Here is a 21,195-nt window from a genome sequence, read left to right as displayed (position 1 = left end):
AGTCTTCCCCTGCAGGACGGGGGCACACGGGCTGTGGGGCCTCGTATGGGCCTGCCTGTGACCGCGACTCTGGAGCTGGGGTCAGAGGGCAGCCGTTCTGTAGATGATAGTTTCCAAGGGAAATGTTTAAAAGGGCAAAGTTTTTCAGTTCCCCTCCAATGACTGGGTACATTGCTGGGGTTGAGATGGGCCCCTGCGATAGAAAGGCGAACGTGTGGGTGAGAGCATGTGGCCCTGCCCAGGTGTCCAGGGCTCGGGTCCACCTGACAGCAGCCCCGCGGCCTCACCGCTGCCAGAAGGGGCACCACCCTCCGCCCCCAAAGCCGAGTCTGAGCTTGTGGCTGTCGCACGCCCCCCTCCCCAGCAGTTCGTTGGCGTTCACAGTTCCCTGGGCTTCTGTTGTGTCATGCGCTCGACTTGGAGAACATAGATCCCCCGGCCCCGCTGTGCCTCACTGTGTGTCTCATGGCCAAGGTGAAGGTCGAATCACTCTTGCTGGGAGATGTTCCCGGGCCAAGCTCGTCTTCAGGAAACAAGCGGCCCTCCACTGAGTTCTGGGGCAGGACGCAGCCACGTAAGAGGGTCCTACCTGTGGACCACGTGGGTGGAGGTAAATCTGAGCTCGTGTTCCGATCGACTCCTCAACCTTCAGAACGGGCTTAGCACCCTCGCCCCTACCACGGCCCACAGACCCATGACAGCCACGTCCAGCTGCAGCAGAGCCCCTCCCGGCCCACCGCCCTTACTGTCCATGGGGGAGAGCTCTTCGCTGTGGCCTTGGACTGACCTCCTACCTGAGCCACGTCACGTCGGCGCTTCGGGACGGGTGATTTTCCTGAATGTCCCTGTGGGTGTCCGTGTCTTTCTCATGACACAGCCATGAGCTGTGTATTTACAGTAACGATGTGGAGGACGTCGCTCATGACCGCCTTTATAAGAACCTTCAGGAGCCATAGTTCTGGATTTAGGACTAAAATATGAGTATTTCTCCCAGGCAAGTGGCCTGTTTTTATTTTACTGATGGATTTGATCTGGCCTCCCTCTGTAGGAGTTGCTAGAAAGCTTGGAAGTAGGCCTGTGACCCGCTTCCAGCAAGGGCCTTGGTCCTCCCCGTGCAGCTTGGTATATTTACTGGAGTTCTGCCTTTGTCGGGTTTTTAATTTTTTTCTCTTTTCCCCTTTGGCTCGTTTTCCTTGCACTGACCTTTCCCTTTGTATCTACGCAAAAGCCATCGTAAACTTACCTCTTGCTGGACTAAGACGGAGGTACAGACGTACACCAAGTAGACGGGAAATCGATTCGGCCTGGTTTCAGGAGTCCCAGCCCTGCCAGCAGCGAAGCTGGTTCGGATGGTACCTTCCTGTCCTCTTGTGGGGAACCAGGAGGGAGCCCCGCGCTCCCGCCGCACTCCCAGCCCGGCTGACGCGCGTGGCGGTAGGAGCAGCAGGGACGTGCAAGCAGAGACAGCCTGGACCCGACACGTAACCACCGGCGCCCCCGGCCCGAGCATCCCTGCCCGTCGTCACCAAGCGCGAGGGTCTCTCTGGCTCCGTCCCCTCCCAGCGGTCCTGGGCCTGGCTGGGCTGGAGGAGGCCTCCCCAGTGGATCTGACCCCACGTCAGACCCCTCGTGTCAGGGAACTGGGCTCCTGCGCTGCCCACGCAGCACCTCTGAGGACCCTGTGCCCACCCAACACTCTCATGTAGCGACCTGGCTGCATCGTAGAATCGTGTTCTACCATCACATTTCCCATTTGTGAATTTATAGAACACTGAGGACGTCATTTGTCCAGTTTGATAAGAAGGTAAGCCTTACACATAAATTAGCACCTGGGAATAAAACCAGACACCTACGGGCGACATTTTTCAAAACCCACAGGGAGCTTGATGGCAAACCAGCAAAGACGTTTAGACTCCGTTTGAGAGTGAAATTATCTAAGTCCCGTGCAAGCTGACTCTACGCTCTGTTTCTTTCATGTTCAGGGTGGTCTGTGCTTGGGGCGACTCCCAAGAGACGCTTAAGAACTCTTAGCTTCTCCGTGTTGGAAAATCCACAAACAGATTCACCAGGGTTGCTGCACATTTGGGGCCACTTAGAACGTCTGCAGGCCTGATGGCTTTTGAGGACCAGCTGTCAGGCCCCCACTCACTGCGCTGACGGAGCCCTGAGGCCGTTTGCAGGGACAGGGGACGGGGTTCTCCTGGACGGAACACACATGAACGACTCAGCCAGGCCTCCACCTGGCGCCCTGCCCTCGTGACAATGACAGCGCCACTGCTGGGGCACCACGCGCACCTGGCCCCGCCCTGGGGGTCTTTACCATCACAGCAGCCCTCAGGGCGGGGTCACGGTTCCCACAGTGTGAGTGAAGCAGACAAGGGGGGAGGGGACAGAACCGCGCCCCTGCCAAGGGGGCCTGTCCCCGCCCTGCGCGGCTGCCGGGCTCACCGGTTTCCGAGCAGAAATCTCTTCGTGCCGCCCCACAGCACGGGAGTGTTATCCTGCCGCCCCCCCCCCCCGCCCCCGCCTCCTTGGCTGACTCATTCTGTTCACCAAGTGTCCTTGGGCACATTGGAGAATCTTGTTTTGATAAATGCTTCCTGTCCTGTTTGTTAACTGTTTAAAAGCTCCGGAGGCGCGGTTTCCCGGTCCCTTTCCCCGCTGAGCGCATCGTGAGCTCCACGACCCCAAGCACCTGACTCGGGCCTTTCCCCCGCCGGCACCTCACACTGCCCGTCCTGAGGGTCCCCTTCCCTCCTCGGGACCAGCTCCTGTGCAGACCCTCCTGGGCCACAGCCGTGCCACCTCAGAGCAGTGGCCCTGCCTCTCCCCCTGCCCCCGGCGCCCTCCCCACTGTCCATCAGCGGAGACGCAGGCCTGGCCGAGCCGAGAGCAGGGCCTCCAGAGAAGCGGGAGATGCCTTCTGTCGCTGGAGTCCCACGAGACCGGGTCTCCCTGCAGCCGGACGCTCAGAGCCAGGCCCGGGCCTCGCCGGTGCACCTCCCAGCCGCCCAGGCGGGCGCCCCGGGGACAGGGTTCCCACGAAGCCTCGGTGTTAGGTGTCTGTTCCCAGGGCCCGAGCCTCCGGCGAGTCCCACGCGGCAGCGCGATCATTCAGAGGAGCTGAAATCCATCATATAATGAGCCCACATGATACTCATCTTCGTGGAGACATGAATAAATCATTGTGCCCGGCAGGACCGCACCCAAGCGGACGGGGAGGCCTGGCTGCACTTGCATGGGCGGCGCTGGGCGGCCGCGCGTTACGATGAATGCGCCTCTGTTTCCGTGCCCGCAGCCCCGGCACCTGCTGAAACCAGACCTGGGCCGAGGGCACCACCCGCAGCTGAGGATGGACGGTGGGAACAAAGCTGGCTGCTGTCGGAGGCCCCTCGGCCCGGCCGGGACGTGCAGGCTCAGCAGCGCCTCCTGCCTGGAACAGCTCCCCGGTTCCTTCCCCCGTGGGGCCCTGTCCCCCGAGGCGGGCGCAGGCTGCCCCTCTTCCGTTCTCCTGTTAACGGGTAGTCTCCACTGCTTCCGGGGAGGGAGACAGTGTGGCCTGGTGTTATCATGGGGACTCGGGGGTCAAGATGAGTCCCGACCCCGCTCACCAGGCTGTGATGTTAGGAACAGACTTTGCTTCTTGGGGCCCCGGGGTCCTGGGCATAAGAAGCATAAAGACTAAGGGAAGCACTTAAGGCATGACGGCAGCCTCACGGGTCCTGCCAAGGAGCCCCTGCCTCTGGCCCCCGGCTGCTATCTCCACCCACCAGGGCTTCAGGCCCCTCACGGGTCCTGCTGACTGCGCGTGGAGCCTGCGCATTTGTATTGTTGTTAATCCAACGCGAAGGCCGATCAGCCCCAGAGGCTCCCTGCCTAAACTCTAACGGACTTGTGTGGGGTTACCGTCCGTGGAGCCCAAGAACTCCCAAGGGAACCCAAGGCTCCCGCCTTGACTGAGCACGTACTGAGTCAACATGGGCAGGTCTTTTTGCCTTTTTATGGGAATGTGAGTTACACAGAAATGGTTGTCTAGTCATACGCGGGCCAGCTTCCCCAGGACACGTAAGGGACCTGACCAGGCAGAAGGGTCTTGGCCTCAGAACCAGACTCTGGGTGTCTAAGGGCACCTGTCACATTGGATCACAGGCCACCTACTCCAGCACGACCTCATCTTAACTATGTCTGCAATGACCCTGTTTCCAAATAAGGTCACCCTCTGAGGCACTGGGAGTGGGGACTTTGGGGGCACAGTTCCCCCCAAAACAGCTTTGGGCCTGTGCTCCTGGTTCTTGATTCTCCAGACCAGGACTGCCCAAGGGTCTTTCAACTTCCTTGTTCATATGCTACTAACACTTTTGAAAACCTCTGTGCCCACTCTTCCATTTTTAAGATGACGTTTAAATTTGTGTAGGATATGTTTACATAGTTGCACTGGATGTGTCTTCTAACACCTTGTGTATTGAAGCTACAGAATGTACCTTATGCAATTTATTGCAAACGTGCGTCACACACATTAGTTAGAAAATCCAGTTCTCCTTGTCGGGTCCATCAGAACCAGATGCACCATCTGCATTAGTCAGGGAGGCTGTTAAGCTGTCGTAACAAACAGCTCGAGTCTCAGCACCTACACAGGAGGACTTCACGTTCAGGCTGGACCGGGGGCAGGGCTGGGGGTCTCATCACAGGCACGCAGGGCACTTGGCTGGGGGGTCCTCAATGTGGGCTTACAACCACTACAACTGGGAAGGGAAAGTGGGTTCACACACAGGCGTTAAATACACACATCCCCCTCTACTCAACTACAGTGACCAAAACAAGTCACGTGGCCATCCCTAACTCCCAGGGGGTAGGAAAGTCAACTTCAAACACCCCAAAGGAGGAGAACCGAATCATTTGGAGACTTACCTCATGATTATCAGAAAAACTATGACTTCGTTTATAGTCAGCTTGTGTTAATACCTCATCCTGTGTGGTTTTCTCTGAATTCAAGATACAGAGACACACAGAGGGTCGTAGCCTTGGACCTTCAGCGACTCTGCTCTGCCCTGCGGGCCTCCACTTCTCAGCCGGGCTGCAGCATCTGCTTCTTCCTGGCTGTGCCGACCAGCCTGTCTCCCTTCGGGGTGTGCTCAGCCCCTGTCCTCTCCGAGGACCCCCAGTCCTACCTTCATCAGCCCAGCGTTGGCCCCGATCCTGCGCTAACCTGGTGCTGCTTCCGCCAAATACCAGCGAATTCCCAGAGGTTGCATCAGCACTCTCTCCCCAGATGAGCAGATGGGGGCACAGGTGCTCTGACTGAGGGACTCAGGGCTGCTGCAGACGAGAGGCCCCAGGGCAGCCCCGAGCTCCTGGAAGCACCTTGAAAGCCACCGCACAACATCAGGATGTTTATACACAGACACACTTGGAAAAGCGGGTGCGGCCCCTGTTGGGTCACTTCACTTGGAAGCAACCAGATCGCGCCGCACAGACGGCCCTCGCCGAGCAGAGCTGTCTGCGTCACTTCTGCCCGAGCAGGCACGTCAGATCTTGTCATTCGGTCACATCAGGAATCCGGTGGTACTTCAGGCCCTCATTTGGAAGAAAGGATTGTGTCAGCATTTCTGTTGTGAATTCCTATTTTCAATGATTTATAATGAAGCATCTTCTTAAAATGGTTTCAGCTGTTCGAGCTGTATGCAGCCAGGAGAACGGATCCCAGGGCTTTTTAGCACTCCACTAACTATGAAATTGTTTGATTTTTACAAAATATACTTAGCAAATTGTTAAAAGTATTGGCTAAACACAGCATTTCATAAATGAAATGTTGAAGCGATCAAGATGTTGAACTTTAAAATCATCTGCTTTCTCTGAACACTGCCTTTTTATAACAAAGTTCAATAAGGATTTTTAACATAATTTTACACAACATTATAAGCGCACTGCTCCGTGTTGCAAATATCACGCCACTTACACATTCTAATTACCTGATTACATTCATTTACATTATATTTGTGATTAAACGTAATTTCATGCTTATTGAGTGACAGTCCTTGGAAACACTGCGATCCTACTATCCTCTGTGACGCATGAGGCCCAGAGCAGCCCAGACCTTGGGCGTCTGCAACAGCAGTCAGCAAATCGCATCCGTTAAATCAGTTTCTCAAATACATGTGCAGACAGTGAAATTGTGTCAGGAGTTAGCTCACAGTGAGGGATGTGCTAGGAGAAAGATCTTTGTTTCTGTGGTTTTGATCTTTTGGGGTCCTGAGTTACGTTGTAAAATAAGATACTGCTTTGTCTTAAAAATTAGGAAATTTTGATTTGTGTCACGAGGACAGCGACGTTATGGGAAACAGGCAGCGAAAGACACCTGCCTATTCTCAGACCGAGTGTTTTTAAATAGTAAGAAGCCTTTCTTCTCTTGGAACATTTTATAATCCTTTTCCAAATTCTGTCTCAGCTCCTACATCACCATAGCAACCCACCTTCTCTGGCAAGCCTGGGGACACTTTCAGATGAGCTAGAAGGGGGAGCCTTAGCCGCACATTTGGCCTTGAATGACTAATCGTATCTTCCTCTCGTGAACATGTAGCCTTGTGTGACACTTCGGCAGCCGAACATATGCCATAAAAGCCTTCTGGGCGGATCTTGGCTTCCCTTGACATCTTGATGCTAAAGATTTGAGTCCTCCCCTGTGGGTTGCATAGAAAGATCAGGAAAAACCAGAACCACCTGTGTCTTGCATGTGCCCCCCCCCCCCCCCACAGAGGAAGGCAGGTAGAGGCACGGCTGAGAGAAGACAGGCAGACCCAGCCGGCAGCCCAGAGCAGGCTTCACCGGAGTGAGGGTCGGGGGGACCTTCCCCCGGCGACCCCAGCCCCTCCCCTCCACATATATTTAAATGAAACAAAACGAAAGCTTTCCTCACTGAAAGGAGATGAATGAAAGTGCGCACACCTGAGCGTGCATGCGATTTCCCTGCAGGGCTCGTTGAAACACGGCAGCCGGGCTGGACCACCATAGTCTCTGATTCAGTGGGTCGGGGGTATGGCCCAAGAATGTGCGTTTCTAACACGCGCCTGGCGAAGCTGCTCTGTGGACCTGGATGGCGCCTGCTCTCCCGGAATCTTACGGACACACTGTAGCGGCCCCCAGACAGCGCCCCGCTGGCCTCGGAGCAGCACGACGATCTGGGTCTGAACTCCCCATGTAGCGGCCATGCTACTGCTGCCAGGGTTGGGGTGCCCCCTTTCCATTTTCACTGCCCCCCAGTGGCAGCTTCTAATCTAGAAAGAGCAGCGTGGCCACCACTCATGGGGAAGGGAAGGAGAAGGCATCTCTGTAAGCCCGCCTTCCTCCCCAGAAGCTGATTTACAAAACAGCTGACAGGGATCCCTGGACATGGGATCAATTCAGTTGATCCCACCCACCGCATATTGACTCAGGGCCTGTGACACAGGAAAGACTTTTAAAGTCAGATACGACCTTTCCTCACGAACGCACACATTGAAGATTTCCACGACCCACTCCAGGCACGGAAACTCTCCCCCGTGGCAAAGATTTACCCTTGGGGGATAATATTTTTAAACATAAATCCTTGTATGTAACTATCACAGCTACAGGAGAGGAAATAGTTATACCTTGCTCACACTTCATTCCGGAATAGAAGTCATCGAATAGCTCTGTACTTTAGCTCAGGCAGGCAAGGTTCTCTGGAACTCAAAGGCACTCTGCCGGAATTCAAATAAGCAAAAAGGTGTAACCATAAAAATAAGCAGTATTTCTGGAAGTGGGGGCAGCAGGAGACAGATGTGACCCCCTACTAGGGTATCATAAGTACTGCCTTATATTTTCTACATTTTTGGAAAGGGGCAGAGAAAGCATTCAAAAATGTTATTTTGGAAGCAAGTGATTTGTGATACTGCTACTAAAATCACAAATCACTGCTCCCTTACTAACATTGAAATGTCAGTGTCCCATTTCCACGATTACCCCTGCAGACGTGCTCACACCTCTGGCGTGAGGTGGACCCGGGGTCTGCGGTGTCACCAGGCCTCCATGGCTCCAGTCCATCCCCTGCAGTTCACTCGGCAGGGCTGTTCCCGCCCCGGAGAACGGTGGGGAGACCCGAGAGCTATCACTTCCCATCAAAACAGCTGTCGCTTAGGCCTCCCTAGGTCGCTGAAGTGCACAACCTTGTCCTTCGAGAATGTAATCTTTATTTTTACTGTCTTTTCAGGCACTCATGCTTGCGCGTTCATTCAGCATTTAACAAATATTTCTGAGCACCCAGCATGTACTAGACACTGCAGATTAAAATATTTAGTAAATCAATTTTCACGGAGACAGGAGATAAAGAAGGATTTGGACTAAGGCTGAGGTCTCTAAAACATATAATCTCTTAAGGAAAGGTGCCTGTGATGATAACGGGGGACAGTGGTCCTAGCGGCAGCAGCTCACCTTTGTGCCGGGCACTGTTCCGAGTACTCTGGTTCTGGCGGTGGAGTGGCTGGAAGAAGGACCCCGGTCCTTGTCTTCTTTGGAGAAGGAATTCAGTAGAAAGACCGAGACTGTGAAATAGAGACAGCGTTTATTAGACGTGAAGCACGTGTGGGAGAACACGTACGCGGCGTGAGCTGCACGCACTAGGGGCGGCTTAGGTTGCTTACATGGGGCCAGCTTTCCAGGTTGTCTCTGGCCACTCATCTCGCTTGTGCCCATATCTGGTCTGACTCAGGGTCCTTCCAGTGCGAAGGTGTCTGGGAGGCCGGCAGGACATATTATGGGCTGACGTCTCCTCCCTCCTTTGGTCCCTCCCCTAGACTAAGGGCCTCTTCCACGCATGCGTCAGGCGGGGAATCCCCGAGACCACAGGAATGAGGAAGTCGCGGTCACTTTGTCTTTCACCTAATCAGAGCCCAGTGCTCCTGCTGGTACCTTATCTCAAAGTGTCAGCAGGAGACCCGTTGCAGCTGCTCGGCCTGGGGCCTATCTATCTCCTGCCTCAACTGGACATGTATTTCATGGTACAGTCTTCACAACCCTAGGAAGGAAGTGCTGTGAACAACCCATGTTGGGGGAATGGAGGGTCAGAGAACTCAAGCAACTTTCCTGAGGTCACACAGACTGGTGATCTGACTGGTACTTCACGATACGGTCTGATCACGTGAGTAATCTACTCCCCACTCTGTGATGCTGACTTCAAATGCGAATTCCTCCTGAGGAATCTTTGCACAAACAGGAGGAACGCTAGGTCCTGGGAGGGATCCAGGCCCTCCTGTCAGTCAGGAATAGCTGCTCTACCTGCAGCTTCTGCTCTCAACATCCCTGGCCTTGGGCTCCCAGGTGGGTCAGGGGAGCGTGGCGGTGCCGAGGCCCCGGGGCCATTGGGCCCCATGACCTCTGGCGCTGCAGGGCCCGTGGGCACCTCGCTTCCCCTGCTGCTGTCAGGTGATCGCAGCTCCCGCATCACACAGAACCGTCTGAGAGGAGATGCTGACACTTTTGCAGCTAAGCAGGTGCAGGAGGGAAAAAAGGCACTGAGCTTTTTAAGAAGTCAGATGGCATTGTACGGCAAACAGAAGGCAGGCGGCTGATTTCAAAGCCCAAAATCAGATCCTTTTATTTGTGTAGAATATATCAATTTGGAATGCACAATTTGAAATTGCTGGTTATAGAATTTGCTACATTTGATTGTAGTATAATGTTCCGAGGCGGCACCATCCAGATCCCTACCCAGGGGTGACAAGCTCACACTCAGGTTTATTTCTTCCGGAATCATCACCTGGTGTCCCAAGAAGCGTGCTTTGTAGGAAATGCTGCTTCTGCTCCTGTCCCTTGCACAGGAATAACACCCTTGGGGTGCTTTGAAGCATCTACCTGCTTGCCGCACGCTGCTTCTTAAGGCTCAGGACGGGTTTATTTGTGTTTTTCACTTTCTTTCTTGTGGATTTCTCTTAAACTTCCATGTAAACAAAATATAGGGAAAATATTCCTAGATTACAGCATCTGGTTCCAGTTTTAAACCAGTGCCTTAGGCTGTGGCCTATCCCCTGGGAAGCAGCGCGGAGCTCAGAGGAGAGAAATGTCTTGCGGTCAGAGCCTCTGGTCGAGGTGCCCCCGTCGTGGACCAGCTGCTGGGCTGGTCCCTTCCAGCCTCCACATCCACGGAGGGTGGACTTTCCTCCCCACAGCCAAGGAAAGCGCTCGCCCAGAGACCCCTCACTGGCGGGGCAGTGAAGAGCTGGGCCGTCACCCTCGGAGCAGAGGAGGGGCCGTCTCAGGAAAGGCTTGCGGTGGGTGGTCACAGCACCCAGCGGGAGACCCAGCCCCTGCCAGCAGCCCCAGGTCAGTGTCAGCCCCCAAGCCGAGGCCTCCTGCCGTCTGTCTCCGCCGTGGCAGCCTCTGCGTTGGGACCGGCGCGAGCAGGTGGCTGCGCCCGGCGAGCCGCTGCGGCCAAGGCCGGGGCTCACTCTGGTTAATCTCAAATGCAATGTCTACACCACCCCATGGGCCACACGTGATCCCAGAGTCCATCACAGGGAGGGCGTCCTTCAGCGCAGAGTTTATTTCCATTTCCTTGTTTGCTGTCATTTTCGAATTGACAGGGGCCACCAGGCATAGGAGGCTCTATCTTAGAAAGAAACACAGAAGCGAAGGAGGAGAGAAGAAGGAAGGAAAGAGGAAGGAAGGGAGGGAGGGAGGAGCAGGGGCTGCGGGGAAGAAGATTCTTCTTCATTAATTATTTCTGTCATTGAAATAAATTGAGGAGAGTAAAGAAAGGTCACGTCGAGTAAGACGCGCAAGTTAAGACACCAGCAGGCTGTTTCCCGTTGTTTGTAACTTGTGTCATGAGCTACGGTCCTACGTGGTGAACAGAGCTCTAAACTCCAAGTCTTTTCCCCCCTTCACCCCTGATTTTCCCTTCGGGCACTTGTCTCTCCTACACATCGAGTTTGCTCTCTGAAGCGAACACCCCGTCACGTCTTTTACAAACAGAGGAAGATGTGGATAAGATCCCTCGGGTAGGTCGTCGAATTAAGTGCTCCAGAAGCAGTGTTCCCCCTGCATGCGGTTGCTCACTGCCCGCTCGTATCCTAGGATCGTGGCTGTTGACAGCCTCACGCAAATGCCTTTGGCCTTTTTTTCCTATTTGCTTATTACCCTGTCTTATCCTTTTTTTAACAAAAATGGCATCACATTCTTTATCCAGTTTCCCAACTTGATTTTTCGCTTAACAAATCATGGCTTTCTCCGTCAGCACAAGTGGATCCACTTTGCTCTTTTCAGAAGATGCACGTGTTTCCTCTTACCCATGGGTTTGTCGTTTATTTTTTAACCGGTGTGTCGCTGAGGGACATTTGAGTTACTTCCAGCTTTTTTTTGCAATGAGTCATTTCCAGTTTTTACAGACAACGCCGCAGCGAACATCCTCCGAGGGCGGTTCGCACGTAGAGTGTCTGTAGCGTGAGCGCCTAGGAGTGACAATGAGAAGGAGTGTTAACGGTGAAAATAATGTGACTGCCCATGTGCTGGGCGTGTCCCAACCTGCCCCTCGCCGTCTTGGGACCCGTCCTTTAAGGAGGCGTTTCCATGTCTTCAGTCCTGGAAGTGTGGCCGGGACCTCATCAGACCCACTAAGGTCCCCTTGGCTCCCGAGCTGAGCTCAGTGTCTGCGTGTCGTGGAAATGGGCGCTCGTTCAGCCCTGAGTCTTACAGACAAGCGAGGCAGGATGGGCTCCCCAGTCGCCAGCTCTGGCGACAACAGGGAGGAGAAGGAGTGGTGAGAAGTACTTTCTAAACTTTCCTTGATTCCACCAGTTGCAGCTCACTTTCCCTGAGCTGCGTGTTTGGCAGATTTAACCGGACGCCCCGAGTCAGCACGTTGGCCGGTGACCAGGGCTGGCCCGGCTCGGTCTGCGGAGCCATCACCCCCGCATCTCTGACATTAGCTCCCGACCCGCTCTGGGGGGGCAAGGGAGGCCCCTCTCTGGCCGCGTGGCACCTCCTGGGCTGCGGGCTCCCAGGCCCAGGGCCCTGTGCAAGGTCAGGCGAGCGCCCCTGGAAGCAGGCCCAGGAATCCCGCACGTTTGTAAGGTGCCTCCCTCACAGGGTCCTTGTGGAGCCCAAATGAATTAGATGGATTCATATCTACAGATTCCTTAGGAAGCGCCTTGCACACAGGGAGTGCTATAGAGGTATTTGCCAGATCAAACAATTAGAGCTGTTTATTGCTCAGAGAATCCTGGCTGCAGACTAAGGAAGATGCATGAAAGGAAAACTGGGCACAGGGTGGAGGTGCCCGTCAGCAAGCCTCACTCCCCACGGCCAGCCCCTCCGGGGCCTCAGTTGAGAAGGAGTCCAGTTACCACCAGGAAACCTACAACTAAGGCCCCTACAAAACATGGGACACGTTCACCTTTTTAGAAGAGAGTTTCCCATCTCTTCTTTCTTTCCTTTGTATATTCCCAGCGTCATCTTCTTCCCTCACGAGGGCCCCAAGCCTCACAGTAACGACTGCAGGGTCTGTTTCTAACCCAGCTCACTTCAGACGAGATTTTACCCTTTGTTAATGGTCTGATGCGAGGGGAAATGTGATAAAATTGCCGGGATTTCAAAAGGCGGAGCCTGGAGAAGGCGACCCCATGAATGAGTCGGATCCTGAGCCAGCTTCACTCCCGAGCAGATTCAACGAGTGCCCCATGCGCCGCGGGTGTCCCGTATCATCATCGCTCAGTTTAGATAAGCGTCAGAGCGTCGGGCAGTTTTTCAGAACAACCTGTGAGTCTCAGAGAAGACGAAGCGAGAGAGGATGGAAGTGACCTCAGTACAGCAAACGCGGGAGGTCTGCCCGCGCCACGGCTGCCAACGCCGAGATCTCCCCTGCCCTCAGCCATCACCTCCCGGGCACAGCTGGGGCCAAATCCTGGCACTGATTTTTGCCATTGTCCCAGACCTTCCACCTACATGTCACCGGGAGCTTCCTCCAGGGTCCCCTCCACGGCTGGCCTCGCGACCATCTCTGGTGACGCTGCAGAGAGCGTGAGTGCCACCACACCGCTCACTCCTCCGGGCTGTGGGGTGCCCCCCCACACCCGGCTCCTCATCAGCCCCAGGGATCTGCGGGGCTCTGGGCATCTCGGCGTTTCAAGAGGAGAGAATCTGGAGAAACCGAAGAGTATCGAAAGTGAAACTGCAGTCATCGTCAGTTCTTATCGTGAAATAACTTGCAAACCTGTAGCCTCTTGGAAGCTGTCCTCTGGGGAATGGAAACAGATCCCCTGGGAGACGGGAGACCTGTGTTCCAGCCTGCGGTTGTGGGCAGCTGAATTGTGTCCCCGTGTAGGTGTGGAAGTGCTCACCCCCAGGACTTGGGAAGGTGACCTTATTTGGAATCGGGTGTCAGCAGATGGTCAAGTTGAGGTCATCCATCAGTCCATTGTGATGGGGTGTCCTTATAAACCCTAATCCGTTACCCGTGGGGTCCTCACAGAAAGAGGAAGTTTGGACACAGTTGCACACAGGGAGAACGCCAGCTGTAGATAGAGGCAGAGACAGCTGATGCTTCCACAAGGATCTGCAGGATCTTCGGGAAGCACCAGGAGCCGGCGGAGAGGCCTGGAGCAGACCCTCCTCGGAGAGAAGCAGTCTGCGGACACCATGACCTCGGACTTCCGCCTCCAGGCTGAGCGCTAATACATTCCTTTTGTTTTAATTGGCCCTGTTTGCGGTGCTGTGTTGCGGCAGCCCAAGCCAAGTAACACACCTGTGCTGCCCACCGTCTGGAGGACAGAGGCGACCCTCATCAGGCCACACGAGTCTTTTGTCTTGCTTTTATTTTCTTTAAAAATAAGAGGAGTTTGGGGCCTCCCTGGTGGTGCAGTGGTTGAGACTCCGCCTGCTGATGCAGGGGACACGGGTTCATGCCCCGGTCCAGGAGGATCCCACATGCCGTGGAGCGGCTGGGCCCGTGAGCCATGGCCACTGAGCCTGCGCGTCCGGAGCCTGTGCTCCGCAACGGGAGAGGCCACAGCAGTGAGAGGCCCGCGTACCGCCAAAAAATAAAAATAAAAAAAAATAAGAGGAGTTTTTACACACTACTATATATAAAATAGGTAAACTACTGTATATAGCACAGGGAACTATAGTCAATATCTTGTAATAACCTATAATGGAAAAGAATCTGAAAAAGAATAGATAAGTATATATATATATATATCTGCATCACTTTGCTGTACACTTGAAAGTAACACAACATTGTAAATTAACTATACTTCACTAAAATTTATTTTAAGTAAGAGGAGTTGGATAGATCAGGGATTTCAAGGGAGATCACACTTTGAAACCCAACAGGTAAAACAGATAAGCGTGCAGGGGGCGGGGAAACAGCTGTCCGCCTGCACAACCCCAGTCCCTGGAGCATCTCTGAGAACCCAGGTTGGAAACCACCTGGCCTCCTCACCTTGGGTCCCTGGGCAGCTCTAGACCATCTAGCGATGAGTAACCATCCAAGGGCATCGCAGCGCAGAGCGCTGACAGGGTGACATACGTGTTTGAGGACTAGGTGGCGTTTAAAAGGTTTTCCGTGTTCCAGGTTTGCCGTTTTGCGGTCGAGTGAGTATGTGTAAGAGGGATGAAACTGTTCACATCTTTCTGGTTTACTTGAGTCAATTCGCAGACCCTCCAAGCCCTGGCAGACTTGACTCTGTCTGTAGCCACTCTCTTCACCTGACCCCAAGTAAGGTAGACAGGGCCAGCCGGGGCGGCTGTCTGGGGGGGCGGGCGTGGGGTCCTGACTGGCCCTTGGCTCCTTGGCCATCAACAGCCTTGACAAGAGCAGGCTTTATTGGAAACAGTCTTCTGGAAATCACTTTGTAGCCGCTTTCCGTGGCTCCGGTTTTCCACTTCAGTCGGTCCTCCGCGTTCTTGTTGAGAAGAGGTGTGAATGGGGGCAGTTAGCACAGCCACGGTCAGCGTTCCACCGTGAGAACACTGCTGCTTCTCCTTGGACACGAGCACTTATAATGTTGCCTGAGCTTTTTCAAACTGCACGGCTGAGTGTTTCTAACGTACTGGGGTTGAGAACAAGGCAGTGTTACATCACAGACCACTGTCGCTAAAGATTCTTTCCGACGCTGCGAAAGGAACAGCGGCCCCTCGAGCCTGCATTATTCCAATGTTTGCTGCGTGGCAGTCATAATAATTGCATTTTATTGGAAAACATTGCACCATGTCCCACTGGCCAGCCCTTCTCGGGTGACATGCAAGTGTATCTGCTTCAAAGCCTGGAATTCAGAAATCCAAATTTGCAAAAATGTTCAGTGGGGGAGAGGAGTGGTTATACCTTTCAATACATAAATGTTTCTCACCACTTTTCTTTAAACTCCTTATGCATTTAAAATGGGATTTTAAAAAATCTGAAAGGAACACGTGTGTATAAATTGTCATCTGCCCACATCCGCATGTCATAGATTCCGCAGTAGGAGCTGAGTTATCGGTCCCTGTGGTGCAAGGCAGTTACATTCCGGCGCTGAGAGCCTGGTGAGGCTTCTCTGTAACTGGAGCAGTTCAGGCGCTGGGGGACCAGGCGCGGCAGGAACGAGGGGCGCGGTGGCGGAGCCAGGAGGCAGCCCGTAAGGTGGTGTGAGCCATGAGGTCACCAGGGAGGCTGATGAGTCAGCCTGAGGGATGACACCCAGGTTTACGGGGAAAGGCACACGGGAGCCGCATCTTACAGGGCTGAGTCAGTCACCAGGCGTGAAGAGCCTTTCCTAGAAAGGGGAGCGTCCTGATCAAAGCTTGGCGACCTTCAAAGGGGGTCAGGAAGACTCGGAATGAGAGTGTTCCGGAGGGCAGAGGGGTGGAGGGTCTCCAACGCCGAGGCAGAGAGACGAGGTTCTCCGGTCTCCTGACGGCCGAGCCTTTCCTCTACAAGGCCCCGGAATTCTGCCCAGGGCTTTCTCTGGCAGCGAGACGGTGTCCACTACTCAGAGCATCCCGACACCCCAGACGATCCCCCGTACACAGGGGACGAGCACCGCTACCCGCTCAGCCTTCAGGTGGGACGGCTCTGAGGGGACCCAGCCACCTCCCGAGGGCCCTCGAGGACCAAGCCCCCGAGCTCACGGACACAGAGCCGGCTCCCTTCTCTTCCCCCACGGTGCCTCCGCTGCCTGCTCTGCGTCTCCTGCGTCACCTCCCCGGTGGTGCCTGTGCTCAGCCTGTCCCCGGATCAGGCTCGGGGGGCGCCCAGCCTGGAGCGGCGCAGACTTGGTCCTGGATCCAGGGCAGCCGCTGAGGACCACAGAGCAAGGAAGCGATGCGCCGGGATCGCTGTTTCAGGAAGATCCATCTTTCCAGCCACGATGTGGAAGGAGGGGGAGCCGGGAGCGGGGAGGGCGAGTGGAAGCGAGGGAACAGAGGAGGGAACCGAGAAGGAGCAGAGGGTGAGGCGCCGCCCAAAGGCCCCTCCCCACCTCCAGGGGCCAGTGAGCTCTGCCCTCGGGAGGGGCAGGGGGTGGAGCCTGAGTCCCTGGGGAGGGCGGTGGCGTGGGCGTGGGCTAGTGGGGGGCTCCTGGTTGCCCCCCAGGCTGGCTCCCAGCCCAGTGGAGTCCGGCCAGCTGTGCGGGCAGAGAGGGGCCCAGCAGGCGGCGGCGTGGCGGCAGCCAGCTTGGCAGGTGGCCTGGAAGAGCTTCAGAAGCTCGGAGGGATTCTGGAGGGGAACAGGGTGACATGAACGGAGATAAACAGCCCCTGCCCTGTGGTGTGGTTTATGCCCTAAGAGGAAGGTGAGGCTGGTGCCGGGGCCGGAGGGGCCTGGACCAACAGCAACGTGACCCGTGCATTTGAACTACAGACGCCCTCAAGGGAAACTGCATTTTCGCCGGGAATCAGCCACATTTCTCTGCGTAGTTTTCTTGGGGGTTCTTCCTCTTTCAGTGCCTCTTTCACCAAGGAGAAGGCAGGACAGGATTCTGTGGCCCCCAACGCCCCCTCATGAGGAGGAGGCTGCAAAGCCGGGGTACCTGCCCCGCTGGTCCCCACGAGCCTCCCGTCCCGCCCGCCCATGCAAAGGCAAGCCCTTCTCCTGGGAAAGCGAGGGGGAGCAAAAGGACCTGGGGCGGGGGCTTCAGGACTGACGCAGACCAGGGTCCAGACAGACATGGGCGCTGGAGGCCGCCTGATCTGTTCCACCCTTCGTGGCTCCCCTTTTACAAGAGCTTGTGACCGTACGATGGAATTAGGACACTCAGTGTGCGGTCAATTCATCAATTAAACTGAGTATTTCCAATACTCGGGCTCATTCCTCCCAGCATCAGTTCCCACTGGAACATTCTCGGGACACACCGAGGATGTTCCTAGTTTTGATTTGTTCCTGTTTTCAAACCCCTGATGTCATTGTGGGGAGTTATTCATTCTTTACTCAGTTAATAGCTATTGATCGCATGTCTGGAAGAGCAGGTGAAACAGGAAGCAAAGCAGACCCCCTTGCCCTCCCGCGGGGACCGCGGGCGAGAGCCAGATACACAGTAAACCCGTAATAGAGACCAGGACGGGAGCTCCAAGAAGAAAAGCAAGGCAGCGGAGGGGACAGGCCATGAGTGAGGCGACATTAGGGAGGGGACGGGAAGAAATGGGAGCCCCGGGCAGGAGGAGAAGCCAGGATGGCAGTGAGGGCCCGAAACTGCTCAGAGGCTTTTTTTTCGTGCTTTAGTTTGTTTTTCTGTGGTTTGACTCTTTCTCCAAGAAGCACGTGGTCATAATTTTCAAGTGTATGAGCCCTGGTTCTTAAGGTTTGACTATGGGTGTCGCTTTGCAGCTTGGGGAGGGACGGCTGAGGTGGCAGCCACGGGGGCTGGTTACACAGGAGCAGAAGGCGGCTCCACTGCCCAGGTGAGTGCGCCCACGCGCTGACACCTGCACCGGCCCTGAAGGAGCTCACAATTTAACTGTTTCGGTTTCCGGGTCAGTTTAAAAAATGAATAATGCTCTTAGAGAAACAGTTAAGAAGTAACGTGTTAGTGGAAACGCACGTGATTACGGCTCAGGCAATTCGAGAACATCTCACCCTGCTTCCTGAGGGTCAATGCGTGCGTCACTGTCCTGCACTTGCGGAAAAGGTCTGTGATGCTCTCTGTCTTTCTCACTACAGTGAAACTGGCTGAGAGACCGAATGCATCCTCAGGGAGCTCTGCGTGTGATTCAGGATCAAAATCTTGCCCTAAAGAAGAAAGCGCTGCTGATAGAAAGCTCCCCGCTGCCTCCCAGGGAGATTAAGGAGGGGTGGAAGGGAGGCTGACAGTTGCCCCTGTGCTCGGGTGTGTGTGGCTCGGTGTCACGGGGCTCCGGGTGCCGTGAGGGCAGTAGCAGAGGTACCTGCGGCCGAGTTCTGATCCCGCTTCGTTAGCTTTGGGCAACTCCCCCGACTTCAGGGCCTTTGCACCTGCCTCTCCTTCTGCCCGCAGCACCGTTTCCCAGACGCCCACCAGGCCCGACAGCATCATCTCAGGGGGGCCTTTCTGATGACCTCCAGTTAGATTGGAACACGCCCCCCCCCCCCAGGCTTCCCTGCCTGGTTTCCCGGTGTAGCCGTTCTCACCATCTGTCATTCTGTATCATGCCCATCGAGCTCTCCCTGAGGTAGAACGGAAGCCCGCCTGTCTGCTCACTAGAGCGTCCAGGGCTGTGCTGACGGTACGCAGCCCCGGCACAGCAGGGACGCCAACCGGTGAGTGCAGCCCTGCCTGTGTGCCTTTGGCTTGGTCGGCTCAGAATAAGCACCTGGGGGTGACCGGGGCTGGGTGCACGGGTGGGCAGAACCGAGGTGCCGCTTCCTTCTCCAAGGCCCTCGCGGACTCTGGATGACACAACATGTGTGTCTCGTCTTAAGGGGCCAGTGGCCCAGACACCCGCCCAAGATTTCAAGACAGATCCCTCGTCCCATGATAACCTGTAACAATCAACATATCGAGTACTGAAAGGTAGGGCTTCAGATCCAAGCCTTTCTACGACTCAGACAGGAAGGTCTGGCCTTGGTCTGGAGGACATCTGAGCCTTTTCTGGAAGAAAGTAACAGAAAACCCTCAGGCCACTGGGCCCAGACCGCAAACAATTGAGAACCAATTCCCTTTTTATGTTGCAGTAAAACATGCGTAACATAACACGTGTAGGGAACCATTTCTAAGTGTATGATTCAGTGACATTAAGTACATTAACGTTAGAGTTGACCCTTGAACAACGTGGCTTTAAGCTGCATGTGTCCACTTATCCACAGATTGTTTTCAAAAGTAGACGCTACAGCCCCACGTGCTCGGGGCTGGGTTGAATCTGCAGACGTGGAACCACATATATGGAGGAACCGTGTACACGGAGTTATACTAGGATTATACTGGGATTTTCTACCGTGCAGAAGGTTGGCGCCCCAGTCCCCCGTGTGGGTCAAGGGTGAGCTGTACTGTGCAGCCATCAACACCGTCTCCAGAACTCTTCCTTCCTCCCAGACTGAAACTCTGCATCCACTCAACGCTAACTCCCAGCGCCTGGGACCCACCATCCACTTTTTGTCTCTGAATTTGACGATTCTCGGTCCCTCATATAAGTGGACTCAGGTAGTATTTGTCCTTCTGCAACTGGCTTATTCCATTGAGCATACTGTCGTCAAGGTTCACGCGTGTTGTAGCAGGTGTCAGGATCTCCTTCCTTTCTAAGGCTGAGTAATACCCCATTGCATGGATGGACCACATTGTGCTTACCCATCATCTATTGATGGACACGGGCTGCTTCCACCTTTTGGCTGGAGTGAGTTTGCTGCTGGGCACATGGGTGTGCAGACATGAGACGATTCCCTTGTGCAGCCCATGTGCTTTTGAAGCTGGACATGGGTATTAAGCCTTTCATGTAATTACCGGGGGGCGTGTTCAACCCCTCCAGCCCCCAGGCTTGGTGGTTGCATTGCCGTAGGGAGCCCGTTATTTTTAACGGAGATCTCAGAGGACTACCGAGCAAGTCCATGGCCGGGAGTTTGGAAATGCAGGTCTCCGAGAACGGGAGGAGGGGCCAGGGTGGCCGGCGTCTGGGCAAAGCCCTCTGGTTCTTTCATCACCACGACAGGCGGGCATCGGGCCAGAGCCTCTATGGGACATCCATTTGGGATGACAAGGTGGTACCCAAGCTCTGAACCTCCCCGGAGGGTGGGTGGGGCAGGGACGGAGCGGGGCTGGCGTTGTTTCTGAAACGGTTCCCTCCCCTTCTGAAAGGCACCTCCGTCTGCCTGTGGGCTCCTTGGCCTCCTGTGGCTCCCAGGACCCGGACTGACGGTTGCTGTTCATGAGGCTTTTATCTTCATCGCTGGGCTGGGCTGTTTTTAGACTCAGCCCTGGTCTTCGGCTTCCTGACGTCCCTATCCATTACACTGTCAGCCGGCGGGGCGCCTCAGGGCAGGACAAGTGTCAACAGAAGGTGAGGAAGGAAATCAGCCTCCATCGAGAGCTAATTACCCTGCCTCAAAGTTAATTAAACGCTTGTTAGGAGCAGCAGGGTAGATCCTAATTAAACTTGTCTAATCACAGCCCCCTGACATTCCCGGACCCCGGGATCCCTACCGGGCTCAAATCATTGTCCCGAGGGCAATAATACCTGTCAGGCCTCGGCGGGGCGGGCACAGTGATATGCTCCGGCCTCCGTGCTTTCTGCGCTCATTTCCCACGGAGCGAGCACTTCGCGTGTGTTTAATTTACACACGTTTCAACTGGGGGGACCCCAGATTGCCCTGATGATTGTGTCGTTTTCCTCTCTTTCCAAGAGGGAAAGAAAGGGAACAGAAAGTAACGGACGTGCTGCGGAAGCGGTCAGCAGCGCCATTTTGTATGATTTGGGTAATGATCATGATTAACGCTTGTTGATCGTTTTATCTCTTGTGTTATGTAAATAAAGCTGTGGCCTTCTCCTTCCAATTCCAATTCCATTTGGAAGCGTGGAGGGAGGGCAGCGCGGCCCTGCCAGCCTGCAGGCGCTGTGCAGCCACCCCGCGGCTCCGGCCCCGCCTCCTGGCCCTGGCACTGCCGCGCTGCCAGACCCCTGGGAAGCAGGACCCCCCCGCCTCGCCCTGCAGTGAGCCGCCATGGGGCGAGCGGAGGACGGAGAGGAGGCTGCAGGCCCCAAACCATGAGCAGGAAAGGCTGGACTTAGGAATTCCCTGGCGGTCCAGCGGCT

General features: G+C 55.0%; 2 long non-coding RNA genes across 2 annotated transcripts in view; one reads left to right on the top strand and one right to left on the bottom strand.

Moving 5' to 3' along the window:
* Positions 1-21,195, top strand: part of LOC113625342 (uncharacterized) — a 181,930-nt gene that overhangs the window by 40,128 nt on the left and 120,607 nt on the right. The gene's annotated exons all lie outside the window — the stretch shown is intronic.
* LOC113625340 (uncharacterized) lies at positions 4,453-8,744 on the bottom strand. The gene is made up of 4 exons (XR_003434626.1): positions 8,655-8,744; positions 8,446-8,555; positions 7,626-7,715; positions 4,453-6,677 (listed from the first exon to the last, which is right to left on the bottom strand). It is a non-coding gene; the product is annotated as an uncharacterized LOC113625340 (long non-coding RNA).

The sequence above is a fragment of the Aethalodelphis obliquidens genome, unplaced genomic scaffold, assembly GCF_003676395.1.
Source record: "Aethalodelphis obliquidens isolate GAN/ISIS:26980383/991018 unplaced genomic scaffold, ASM367639v1 scaffold15, whole genome shotgun sequence".
Taxonomy (NCBI): Eukaryota; Metazoa; Chordata; class Mammalia; order Artiodactyla; family Delphinidae; genus Aethalodelphis; species Aethalodelphis obliquidens.
The sequence above is the reverse complement of the archived record's forward strand: the minus strand, read 5'-3'. Positions and strand labels throughout refer to the sequence as shown.